General features: G+C 38.0%; 2 pseudogenes; both read left to right on the forward strand.

Annotated features, from left to right (window-relative positions):
* Positions 1–6,032: 6,032 nt before the first annotated feature.
* On the forward strand, positions 6,033–6,151 carry LOC112470224 (annotated as a pseudogene).
* Positions 6,152–9,749: 3,598 nt separating this feature from the next.
* LOC102883854 lies at positions 9,750–11,585 on the forward strand (annotated as a pseudogene).
* Positions 11,586–13,519: the final 1,934 nt, after the last annotated feature.

Raw genomic sequence — 13,519 nt, forward strand, 5'->3', positions numbered from 1 at the left:
TAAACTGATACCTAATGCTCTGCTTACGTGTTTCTTTGTAGAAGTTACTTTTAGCCCAAAAATGCCTTCTGGCTTGCTTAATTGTGGGCAGATTAGGCCAGAACCCTTCTAGGATAGGATAACCTTAGTGTCTTTGCAGGCAGACCCCTTAACTAACTTCCCTGCCTAACTCTTTTCTAAGAGCCATGAACCCCCCTTATTATTAGTATGGATGCTGAGGCTGAAGTGCCACCTCAGTCCCTAAACAAGGAAAAGAAAACACAAACTCATTATTTAAATCATCTATTAATTTCTATTATTGATTTGCCTATTAAGTGAGTAAAGGGAAACAGGCTTGGTTAATATATTTCTTAAAGAGTAAAAAGAAAGACCTTTGGCTTAAAGCCCCCTACCCCCCCAGACTCTAAGGGCCCTGCCTGGCTTTACACCGTTTCTGCTTAACAATGGGCTGATGTCCCTTATCAATAGCCAAAGAATCTGAGTTGCCAGAGCAATTATCAAGATTTGAGAGAGAGGGCCTTTTTCCCAAAGAAAGGAGGGAAGAAAACTAGGTTTACTAAAAAAATTAACTCTGCAAGAGATGTCCCATTTCATTTCCTGCTAAAAGATTAAGAATTTTACAAGCGATGTCCCATCTCAATACTTAACACAAAAAGCTATTGGTTATTTTTACTACACCTTTAAAAATGTTCTGTAAATGTTAAGAAAGTCCAATTATGATATTTAGAGTAATCTCAAAACTGAAATATCAGACTAATCTAATTGGGCATCTAAAGTAAAATTATGAAACGTGGTGGGGGTGGGGGAAGATAAGCAAGAATTGGTTAGCATTTACTTAGCACTGACAGAGAGAACCTGAATCTGACAGCACATGCTTATGAGAAAAGGAGAATGCATCCTTTTCCTCAGAATCATTCAACTAATTTTTCTGATTGAGTATTCACTAGTGGATAATTGGTAATTTTATTGAGCACTTCGATGCCATAAATAACAAGTCCAGGTGTGTTTACTATTCCCTGGAAAGATGTTTTCCCTTATTATGAATAGTAAACATTCTGATGCATACCTTAGTCTCTCGAATCAGGTCCTCAAAAAAATACAGCTACCCACCTTCCCTCTGGGGTCCATCTTTTACCTGGCTTTGTCTCTTTCCAAAGAGTCTGGGCTGGGACTTATCTGAGGTTTCTTACTCCAAGTAGAACGGTTTTTCTGTTACACCACAATAGAGATAAGTTTATTGAATGCCTGCAAGCCCCACTATTAATATTCGATTCTCTTTTCTCCTTCCTTTCTGATCCCTACTCCCTTTCTCCTACTCTCTTTCTAGGGATGCTTTAAGAGGTCTAGTGACAATTGTCTTGTTACTTCATAGGAGAGCTGCTCTTTCTCTTTGGATGTTTCTCTTTCTCTTTCATGTTCTTTCATTTCACTCTAATGTATCTAAGATTAGATTTTTTTTCTGTCTTGATTTGTCCTTTACCCATTCAATCTGAGATTATTTTTATTTTTATTTTTAGTTCTGGGCATTTAGCAATCATTATATCTACAAATACTTCTTCTCTATTTTTCCCTTTCTTGGATTCTTAGGATGTAGATATTATATCCTATAGGTCTGTTAACTTTAACATTTTCCTGCTTACCTTTTCCTGATACCTTCCAGAAGAGTTCCTCAACCTGATTTTTCAGTGCAGTAATTCATTCTTGGCCTAGAATATTGCTACATAACCCATTTATTGACTTATTTACTTCATATGCTAGTATAATATTTATGTGTGGGGCTTGTCCCACACCAACCAATTATCCAACACTAGCTGGGGGGCCTACAATTCAATTCTGACATTACCTGTACTTAGTGTTCATCCCACAGATTAATGGCTCTTAATCCCCTCCTTAGGTTTGATAGTTTACTAGAATAGCTCACAGAACTCAGGAAAACAGTTTACTTACTAGATTACTGGTTTATTATAAAAGAATACAACACAGGAACACCCAGATGGAAGAAATGCATAGGGCAACGTATAGGAGCTCGGAGCTTCCATGTCCTAGCCACACATACCACCATCTCAGCACCTCCCTGTGTTCATCAACCCTGAAGTTCTCCAAAACCCTTTGGTTAGGGTTTTTTAATGGAGGCTTCATTGTGTAGGATTAATTAAATCCTTGTGAATAAGTGATTAACCCAACTTCTAGCATCTTGTCCCTCCCCAGAGATCAGTGGGATGCGGCTGAAAATTCTATTACTGTAATCACATGGTTGGACCCCTTGGTAACCAGACCCCATACCAAGGCTATCCAGGAGTCCTCAGCCACCAGTCATCTCATTATCATACAGAAAGACACTTATTACTTCATAGATTCCAAAGGTTTTAGGCATTGTATGCCAGGAAAAGGTGGGCCTCCCCTGAGACCAAACATATATTTCTTCTTATGTCACAGTTTTATTATATCCTTTTCAATCTGTATGTCTTGTATTTTTCTTGCCTTATTGCACTGGCTAGAACTTATAATATGATGTTGAATATAGTGAAGTGAAAGTGATATGCTTGTTTTGTTCCTTATCTTAAAGAGAAAGCACTTAGTTTTTTACTATTAAATATGATGTTTACGATGGGGTTTCTATAAATGCCCTTTATCAAATTAAGGAAATTCCTGGCCAGTGGTCTGTCTTGTATGTTAGTTCTCAAAACCTGTGGAACATTGAATAGGCTCAGATCCATCCATATGCAGTTTGAAGGTGAGCCCAGAAGTTCGTACATGACTTTATGGGGCCATTTCATTAATCTCCTTAATCTCCCAACACTTCCCTTTCCGGTCCTCTGGCTAGAAAAAGGAGTGGACTTTAGTTTCCTCGCTCTGCAGTACACTCCCTGCAAATGCAACTTCCTTGGGGCCAAGAGGCAAGAGGTTATACAGTGAAAACAGCAATGGGGATCTACCTTTGTTCTTGGGATGAGTTCTCTTCTCAGAGTTGTTAGGTGCCTGCCTGGCCTCCACTGCCATTCTCTCCATTGCCACTATGGATTTGCCTATGGACTGTGTGGGAGAGAGTGGGAAAACAAAAACAAAGGAAATTTTGGATTTTCTTCACTTTCTATCACCTACAGAGGCCCCTTTTCCTGCCCCTCAGACCATAATAGGGGATATTTCCTGGCATTCTATCTGTCCACAGCTGGTGTACAGTTCTGACTTTCGGCTTGTTTTGGGTCCGGGCCTGGAGATATCAAAGGAAAAACAAAATAGGAAACATAGTGATGGTTCAGTGGTACTTTGAGTTCTAGATTCCTTCCCTAAAGTGTCTGTGACCATTTGTGTTCCAGAGTCTTCAGATAGCTGTTCCATGCATTCTATCCAGCGTTTTTACCTGTATTCATTGGGAAATACAGAGCTAAGTGCCTTTTATCTTGACAAGTACCCAGTAATTTCAGTATCATTTTAATTTATATTTTCTCTTACCAGAGAGATTGAACATCTTTTCATATTTTGGAGCTGTTTTCATATTACTTTGGGGGATTAAGTTTTATCTTTTTCTCCTAATTTTTTAGCTTTTTTATCTATTAGGTTCTTTAACTAACATGTGTTGCAAATTTCTCTCATTCTCTTTTGATATTGTTTATAATTTGGGGGCCATGCAGAAGTGTTTTTTATGAAGTCAAATTTATCAATATTTTATTGCATCTGGATTTTTAATCACAGATAGCCTTTTCTTTCACCCAAGTTAAAGAAGAATTCAACCATGTTTGCCTCTAGAGTCTATATAGTTTCCAATTAGCTCTCTAATCAGTTTGGGACTGAATCTTGTATATGGCACGGATGAAAAAGAGGCCACATACTAAATGTGAAAAACTCAGGGGAGGCCCTCCTGGCAGGTCTTGCAAACCCAAAGACCAAAGTAACCACACAGGTGGTTTGAACATAAAAATTCCTAACTAAAAATGGGTAATGATAGGTAGTCGTGTCCAGGCTTATAGATTCCTTGACAAAGGCCAATCTTTAACTTTGAAATTGTCTATTGTCTTTTGTACATCTAAGATAACAAACCTTTGAAATGTCAGAGTAATCTTCCAGACTCCTCAAAGGCACAACTACTGTGGCACCAGAGCAGGAGACCATATTGTTATCTTATTGTTCACTTACTCTTTCTATATGCTGTAAATATTACTATCCCATGCCCACTAATGTAAAAGAAGTATGTGTCTCTCCATTTTACTTTCTATTCAATCCCAGAGATTTCCTTGCTTTGCTTTCTCCTGCCTCTCTAAGTCTACCACCAATGAATTTCATGTAACCCTCCTTTTTGTCTTCTCTTTTGATTCTAATGTATAAAATAAGCTGCAAAACTGCCATTCTCTGGAACATTTTCTCAATCCATGAGATTTTGCTTCCTGGCAATTGCCATCAGTTTGTCTCAAATAAACTCTTGTAAGACTTTTTCTTAGGCTGGATATTCTTTTGTCAGTAATAGTCTAAGGTATGGATCTAACTTTATCTTTTTCAGAAATGTCTCAGAAGTCTCCTAACTTCCTCAAGTTTGGCAGTTCACTAACAATTTTCACAAGACTCAGTTGCAGATTTTGTTCAAGGCTAAGGTTTATTACAGCAAAGAGTGAAGATCAAAAGCAGCAGAAAAATAGATGTACATTGATAGAGTCCATGGAGGCCAAACACAGGTTTCTGCATCCTTCCCATACACACAAGACGTGCTTTTTTTCTAGCATCAAACTACAGAGATATATGTGGTATGTCTCTGCCCAAAATATTTTGTTTGAGTTTTAGGATCTGAGTCTTTGGTGGGGAGTTAGTTGGATGGAGCTGGTCATATGGGAGGCAAAACCTGCTACACAGCCAGCCATGGCAACCTAAACCCAGGTCCCCAACAATGAAATCAGTTGCATGCAAATCATCCTGATGTTTGTGCAAAGCAATCTAACAAACTGGGACAGCATAGTCCATTGCTCCAGGTGTACACAGAAAAACCATCAATCACTGACATAAAGAGAAAAAAAACATTCTGACGGCCATATTTCCAGGAGTTGACCAAGGGTCAATTATGGTTCTGGGTTCCCTTGAAGACAGGAAGGAAAAGGCAACCAGAACTGCTATTTTAACTCTTCTTCACAAAATGATTAACCAATTTTCCTAAGCACCTTTATGAAAACATGTATCTTTGTTTGCCCCAGTGATTTGAGATGACACTTTTATCATATACTGAAGTTCTATATGTAGTTGTATCTATTTCCAGATTTTCTATTCTATTTATGGTTTTTCTATTTATTCATGTAGTAGTACACACAATGTTTTCATTAACAAGGCTTTAAAATATGTTTAATGTTTACAGAGTGTCCATCCTTGTAGCTTTTCTTTTCTAGTGTTTTCCTGGCTATTTTTGCATGTTTATTTTTCCACATGAAATTTAGCATCAATATGTCTATTTTCATAAAGAAGATTATTTCTATCTGAATTTTTTTCTTAGATTCAATAAAGGAAATAAAGAAATTTCTATTTATCTTCCAATCTTTAAACAAATATTTTTTTTTCTGTCAAAATAAACCACATTACAGAAAGGATGACAAAGAAAAACCACATTAATCTCAATAATCTAATATAACCATTGATATCATTTTGTTACTGTTTCTTTTCATACAATTATAAATACATATATTTCCTTCATATTATTACAATCTTCATAACCATCATTGTAAATGACTGTATAATATTCCAATGAGGAGTTGCTCAAAAATGTTTTAAGACCTATTTAATCATTCCCTACTGAAGAATATTTAAGTATACCCAAATTTGGCTCTTACAAACAATGCTCAATATTACTTTTTCATTTGTTTATTCCTTTAGAATAGAGACTCCCAGAGTGGAATTACTATGAGGTAAAAGTGTGAACATTTTAAAGTCTCTTGGTATATATTAATAAATTATTTTCTTTAAGGTTGTGCTAATTAAACTGTTGCCAGCAATAAAAAGGCCTATTTTCACTGCACCCTTATCTTTCATTCTATACCTGGCTTAAAATAACTTGTCCAGTCTATGGCCATGCTACCCTGAACAAGCCTGATCCCGTCTGATCTCGGAAGCTAAGTAGGGTCGGGCCTGGTTAGTACTTGGGTGGGAGACCACCTAGTAATACCGGGTGCTGTAGGTGTAAAAAATAAAAAATAAAAAAGGGATTGTAAGCTGACAAGGTCCTTGCAATCTGTGAGGTCAACCAAGGGTTGCCTTACCTAGAAAAAAAAATAATAATAACTTGTCCATTTCAACATACAGCCAAAATTTAAATATGTATACCTTCCAACCCACCTGGTCTGTAGTGCAATAGCATTGGCACTGGGCATAGGCACCTGCTAGGTACAGTTAACAAGAAGATTCATGTTCATATGTCAAGGCCTGTCACAGACCCAGGAACAGGGGCTGGAGAAGTGGGAAATGGTCCTTCATAAAACAAAAATGTAATAGTCATTAAAATTCCCTTAAAACAGGTGAGATCACCCCTTTTCTTTATTAGGAAGAGCTCAGCTGGCATAAATGAAGACCAGTGGCTGCCTGATGTCTGCTCCATGTTCCACAAGTCACGTTATATCTTATTACATTTAATAGACCAACCAATGCAACCACTAGAAGCTAGACCAGTACTTGCATCAGACTGTCTCTCCCTCTCTCTCTGTCCAAATGTGCTGTTCTTCATGGAGCAAGATGAGCGTGACCTACTTCTCCTGCAAGGCTGGTACCCTGACCTGGCTCTCTTGTGGGAGTCTGTCCTTACTGAGGCATGTGGTTGACTGATGTTTTATCCCCTCCTCCCTTTCTGCCTGAATGCCCTGTAGGACAATATCTACTACACTCCAAATTCTACTACACTCTTCTGCCAGTTATAAGCATTTGTAGGACATAGCCAAAGCTATGTCTGAAAGAAGGCTATCAGCTTTTCAAGTCCTTTCTAACTTCCACCTGGTGGTTTTGCCTCAGAATTCCAACATTTCCAGTGAGGTAGCATCATGTCTTCTTACAAGGGGAAATGAAACAAAAACGACAAATTCCCAATCTTGAGAATCTGCTACTGGATGACTTATCCAGGATATGCAGAAGTATTAATTTTCCAACTGTTGGTTAAAGGGTTCTCTACCTGCCTGAACTCAAAACGATCTTAAGGATTGTTGCTCTGTTTAAATGTCTGTCAGTGGTTTGCCATAGATTATCTCCTTTTTATTTCCTCAATGGGTCCTTCTGATAGTCTCAACCAAACTATAATAATAAGGCAGCCATAGGTTGCCTTATTTTGCAGAGTATATGGTCTGAATTAGGCTAAACCAACATTTATTGCCCACAATACATCCACACCCCCACCCCAAATGACAAAACTTTGCCTATATACATTAAAAGGTTTGAATCCCAAAACTATCAGTTGGAGACACTTCATTAGCATACACACACATCTGTCTTTGATTATTTATTTACTTTTAAGGACAAAGAGCTGTCTAACATTCCTTAACACATGATGATGATGTGCACCAGACTTGTATCTGTGGGTTCATAAAATCATGTCAGAAAAACTATGTTTAATCTTATTTAGTCTCTGTTTCTTTGGTCTAGTATTATTTTACATGAAGGTTTTTTTAATATATTATTATTCAGGAATTATTATACGATTTTTATTACCTCTTTTTTGTCTTCAAAGCCTTTGAATATAATTTTGAAGAGAAAAGATTATATAATTATTTTCAATAACCAGAATATACTATTTTCATATTTGCTCATGTACTCTCACTTTTTTATAATGCTTTTATTAAGTATAATTCACATTCCATACAATTCGCCCATTCAAAGTGTACAATCCAATGGTTTTTCAGTATATTCATGGAATTTTGTAGCCATCACATTAAATTTTGGTACATTTCATCACCCCAAAAAGAAACCCTGTACCCATGAAACACTGACTCCCCATTTACCCCGATACCTCAGCCGTATGATCCTTTATGACTAGCTTCTTTCACTTAACATAACATTAGGGACCCATGGAGACCAGGTTGGGGACCTCAGTTCTAGAGCAAGTGACCTCTGCTGATAGAATATCTCCACTTCTCTCATTACAGTTCCCTGAAGGGCATCAGCTGTGGACACATCCAAGTGACAATAGAGCCTTTGTCTCTGAAACTATATGCTTTAACCTTCACACTCCTGACAGCTAGCAACCAGAATGAGCTCCAAGACCTGAAGTTCTGTTACTGCTAGTCTTGGGCCCCCCTCAGCCAGCTGCTTACCTCTTGGGCTGCTTCTGATTTTTGACCTCTCACTCACTTCTCTATGGTGACAGATACTGGCTTTTCCAGCTCTTACCTTTGGTTCTCCTTTCTAGACTAGAATTACATTTATCCTCTGGTTTCTTTCATTTCTTCTTCTTTTTAAAAATTAAATTGATTTAATTTAACCAGTTTACCCATTTCTCCCGCCCTCCCCACCCTCCATCTCTGGCAACCAACCATTCTGTTCTCTATGAGGTTTGTATATATCTACATAAGACATAGATTCCGCATATAGGAGAGATCATATGGTATTTGTCTTTCTCTGTCTTATTTCACTTAGCATAATGTCCTCGAGGTTCATCCATGTTGTTGCAAATGGCAATATTTTGTTCTTTTATATGGTTAAATAATATTCCACTATTTGTATATGTATATATATATATATTTATTTATATATTTATATTTTATATTACAATTTCTTTCCCATTCATCCATTAATGGACACTTAGGTTGTTTCTATATCTTGGCCATTGTAAATATGCTGCAATGAACATAGGGGTGCATATATCTTTTCAAATTAGTGTTTTTATTTTCTTTGGATAAATACCCAGAACTGGAATTCCTGAATCATATGTAGCCTTATTTTTAATTTTTTGAGGAAATTCTGCACTGTTTTCCATAGCGCCTGCACCAATTTACATCCCCACTGACAGTGCAGGAGAGTTCTCTTTTCTCCACATCTTCGCCAACACTTGTTATTTCTAGTCTTTTTGATAATAATACCCACTCTACAGGTATGAGAAATCTCACTGTAGTTTTGATTTGCATTTTCCTGATGATTAATGATATAGAGCATCTTTTCCATGCACTATTGGCATTTGTATGTCTTCTTTAGAAAAGTGTCTATTCAGATTTTCTGCCCATTTTTAAACTGGATTTTTTTTTTGCTATTGATTTATATGATTTCTTTATATATTTTGGATATTAGCTCCTTACCAGATATTTTCTTTCATTCAGTAAGTTGTCCCTTCATTTTTTTTTTTTTTTAGCAGTATAATACAACTAGCATTTATTATCCCAGTTTTTATGGGTCAAGAATCAAAGTGTGGTTTAGCTGAGCGACTCAGCTCAGAGTCTCTTGTGATGTTGCAGTCATGAAGTCAGCTAGGGTTGCTGCCATCTGAAGGTTTGACTTTGGCTACAGAATCTGCTTCTAAGATGGTTTATTCAAGTGGCTACTGGCAGAAAGCCTCACTTCCTTGCTGACTATTGGCAATAGGCCTCCATTCCTTATTGCATGAACCTCTTCTTCATTGGGCTGCTTCAGTGTCCTCTCAGTGAGTGTCCACTGCTGGATTCTTTTGGCCTCAGTTCTTCTAAAACTTGGCATCCTATGACATCTTTCTCAAGATCGGCGCTGAACACAGCCCTTTCCTCTTTAATGCCTTCAGTGGCTCCCCATTGCAGTTTTGGAGGCTGGACGTTGAAAATCAGGGTGCCAGCATGATCAGGTGAGGGCCCTCTTGCAGGTCTCAGACTTCTTTCTCATTGTATCATCTCAGGGAGACAGGCAGATTGTCTTTTCATTCTGTTGATGTTTTTTTTCGCTGTGCAGTTTAGTTTGATGTAGTCCTAGTTGTTTTTTTTGTTTGTTTTGTTTTGTTTGCTTGCTTTTGTTGCTTATGCTTTTACTGTCAGAATAAAAAAATTATCGCCAAGACCTATGTCAAAGAGCTTACCACCTATATTTTCTTCTAGGAGTTTTATAGTTTCAGGTCTTAAGTGCAAGTCTTTAATCCGTTTTGAGTAAATTTTTGTGCATTGTGTAAGATAGTGGCACAGTTTCACTCTTTTGCATGTGGCTGTCCAATTTTCCCAACACCATTTATTGGAGAGACTGTTCTTTCCACATTGTTTATTCTTAGCTCCTTTGCTGTAGATTAATTGACCACTACAAATGTGTGGGAAAAAGTTTAAATTTTGGCAATGTCCAATTTATCTATTTTCTTTTGTTGCTTGTGTTTTAGTATCATATCTAAGAAACCATTGTTTGATCCAAGATCATGAAAATTTACATGAATGTTTTCTTCTAAGAGTGTTATACTTTTGGCTTTTATATTTAAATCTATGATCTATTTTTAAGTTAATATTTGTATATGGTTAGAGGCAGGGGTCCATCTTCATTCTTTGGCATATGGATATTCCGTTATCCTAGCACCATTTGTTGAGAAACGATTCCCCTTTACATTCCCCTTTGTAGGAATCAAGCAGCAATACAGAATTTTAGATCAACAGCCATATGATATTTGAAATCAAGACAGAATTGTGACTTTGTTAGGAAATCAGCACAAGGAATTGGCCTCAGTTCTTCTGAAACTTGGCATCCTAGTTTCAGAGATGTATTAGTAATTATTTATATAACAAGCCTAGACCTTGAACGAAATCTGTATTTTGAAGGTGAAGCTTGAACTGCTGTGCACCTGAGGGTGGAGTTGGGGCCTGGCATTCTGTTTTTGCCCTGGGCACTGCCTTGCCCCACCGTATTCCTCTTGGTTGAGACGGGCTCAGCCAGGAGTGACCCAGTAGTTATTTTAGCATGGTCTCTGCCACACAACCAGCATCTGGCTCAAGTGGAGGACTCATGTTCACCTAGTGCCAGCATCTTGTGAAACCCCATCTAGGTGGACCCAATAGGGTTGCAGCTGGAGGGTCCTAATCAGGCCCAGCGCTCAGATCCCTATTCTCCTACCCTTGTCATTGCACAGACACCTATGAAGAACAGCAGCAGAGAGCCTCCAAGCCCACTGGAGAAACAGCTAAGTATTTGAGACTGAAGCCTCCAAGTTGAACCTTCCCCCAAAACCTCTTCCGCCCTGAGAATCACCTTCATCTTCTGAATTGGACTTGCCTTTGGGCACTCAGTTTTCCCTTGAGGACCAGATGTCACCTTAGAGTCGGACTGAGCTCCCCTCCAAGATGTGTTTTCTGAGGAGGAAACAGGACAGCCCTCAGAAACCCCAGTGGCCAACGAGGGATCAGACAAGCCCTTGAGAAACCGGAGGACTCCCTGATCTTCAAGTTCTCAGTGCAATAGACGGAAATGCAAGGGTAAGGTGCTAGGGAGATCTCTTCTCACCATCCTGCAGGATAAAAATCCTCTCTGGGACTCTGACACCATGACAGGATAAACGACCTTCTCCACTAAGTAAAAATGTTAGGGAGTTAAAGGAAGGGGCCATTTTGGGAACTGGATGACTTCTGAAAACTGGAGGACAAATATGGGAGCAAGGCCAGGACCATGACGAGGAAAATCAGCACTTTGCTTTGGTAGAGAACTAGGCCATGCGTGGCCCCAGCCCAGGTTTCACGGGGTCTAGTGATATTCCGTGTCCTCTCAGCCTTTCCTCCCCTGGGAGACTGGAAAGGCTCATTTTCTTTGACTTCTCTTAAACTACTAACTCTGGAACTGAGAGCTTTCTTGGACTTTCTTTGTGTCTTCTATGTTTCTTATATATTAAAAGATATGATTTTTAAAAATTTTGTATTTTGGGTCAGAGATGTATTAGTAATTATTTATATAACATATTCATTTGATGATTTGAAATTGTTTTAGTAATACTTTTTGAAATGAATATTTATACCATAAAGTTCTCTGGTTTTTAATCTGCTTTTAAAAATTAAAGTCTTTGGTGAATTATTTATTTATAAACAAAGAGTACCAGGAAATCACTCCAAGTCTCAATCAGCATTTATGGATTCTTTGATTCCCCAACTGTGCCACCATATTGGTCATAGATCTGCTTTAAAAATGTGGTGCACAAACACCCATTGTTCTTCACAGTCAACTAGCCTCTGCCATTTCCTCTTCTTTTATGTCCACTTATAAGAGGATAGTGAAATAGTGTGTGAACTTTATATAACAATTTTTAGATACGACTTTTGTTTGAAATATCAAAGCAATCCCCACCCCCCCTCAAAAAAAAACCCCTGATGTCTCACATTTTCCACAACATCTTACTCAGTTTAATCATGATATGTGGAGTCCAATAACTAGTGGTGCTAGATCCACTTTTGCTGTTTTACATTTACATCATTCTAATAAGTTAACATCCATGGTGAGAGTGAAGTTCAGTCTAGGGCATGACCCAATGCCGGTGCCTTGTGAAAATGTAAAATCACATAAGTGCCCAAAATGCAACTTGGATATGGTAATGCACATGGATCACAATGGAGATAGGCCTTGCTTATTATAAATATCATATTATTAAGCCATTTACAATATGTATCAATCACAGTTCTACCAGAGAGACATAACCAATAGGAGAGATATATATAATCTATTACAACAAATTACCTTACATGATTGTGGGGGCTTGTTAGGCAGGTCTGAAATCTGTAGGGCAGGCCAACAGGCTGAAAACTCCTGGACAAGAGCTGATGCTGCAGTCCACAGGAAGAATTTCTTTTTCCTCAGGGGAATTTTAGTTTTGCTTCTAAGACCTTTCAATTGTTTCAATGAGGTCCATTCAGATTATGGAAGATAATATCTTTTACTTAAAGTCAACTGATTATAGATGTTAATCACATCTACAATATCCCTTCACAGCAACACATAGTGTTTGAATAACTGGGCACTATATAGTATAGCCAAGTTGAAGCTTAAAACTAACCATTATACCATAGGACTGACAAAGCCTGCAGATATTCCTGTTTACCAACTAAACTGACACCATACAGTGGCAGTAATGCAAGTTCATAATTTGCTTGGCTTGCTAGCTTTGAAAATATGTAATTCTTGCTTTAAAACTTTTTTTTCACATTCTCTATGTAAAACTTAGTTATTATTATTAGCATTTTCATACAATATTTCAATATTATATAATAAAATAAGCATTTTTTTGGTCATGTAGCTCTTACAATGTTGAGATTAGAAGCTATGACTTTATCTAATGTACTTATGTGGAGGCTCTTACAGTTTTAGGCCCAAGAAGAGCATGGCAGGTGTTGGTCTCTTTCAATTTCTCTCTTCAACCATCCTTTCACTAGCTTAGTCCAGTTCCCATGCCCCTCCCTTAAAGATCTACACTCCTCCATGCAGGAGGAGAAATTTCCTTCCATTTCTTCTTGGATCTTGAAATCTTTATCATTTCAGGCTTGACTAGGCTGGAGACAGCAGAGGGAGAGGTGGGGTGTAGTCCTGGAGCAATGGGTGTGTACAGATCTGGTTCAGTTTTCTCTAAAAGAGCATAATGACTTGATTCCCTCACCAGTTC

The sequence above is a fragment of the Pteropus alecto genome, unplaced genomic scaffold (assembly GCF_000325575.1).
Source record: "Pteropus alecto unplaced genomic scaffold, ASM32557v1 scaffold177, whole genome shotgun sequence".
NCBI lineage: Eukaryota > Metazoa > Chordata > Mammalia > Chiroptera > Pteropodidae > Pteropus > Pteropus alecto.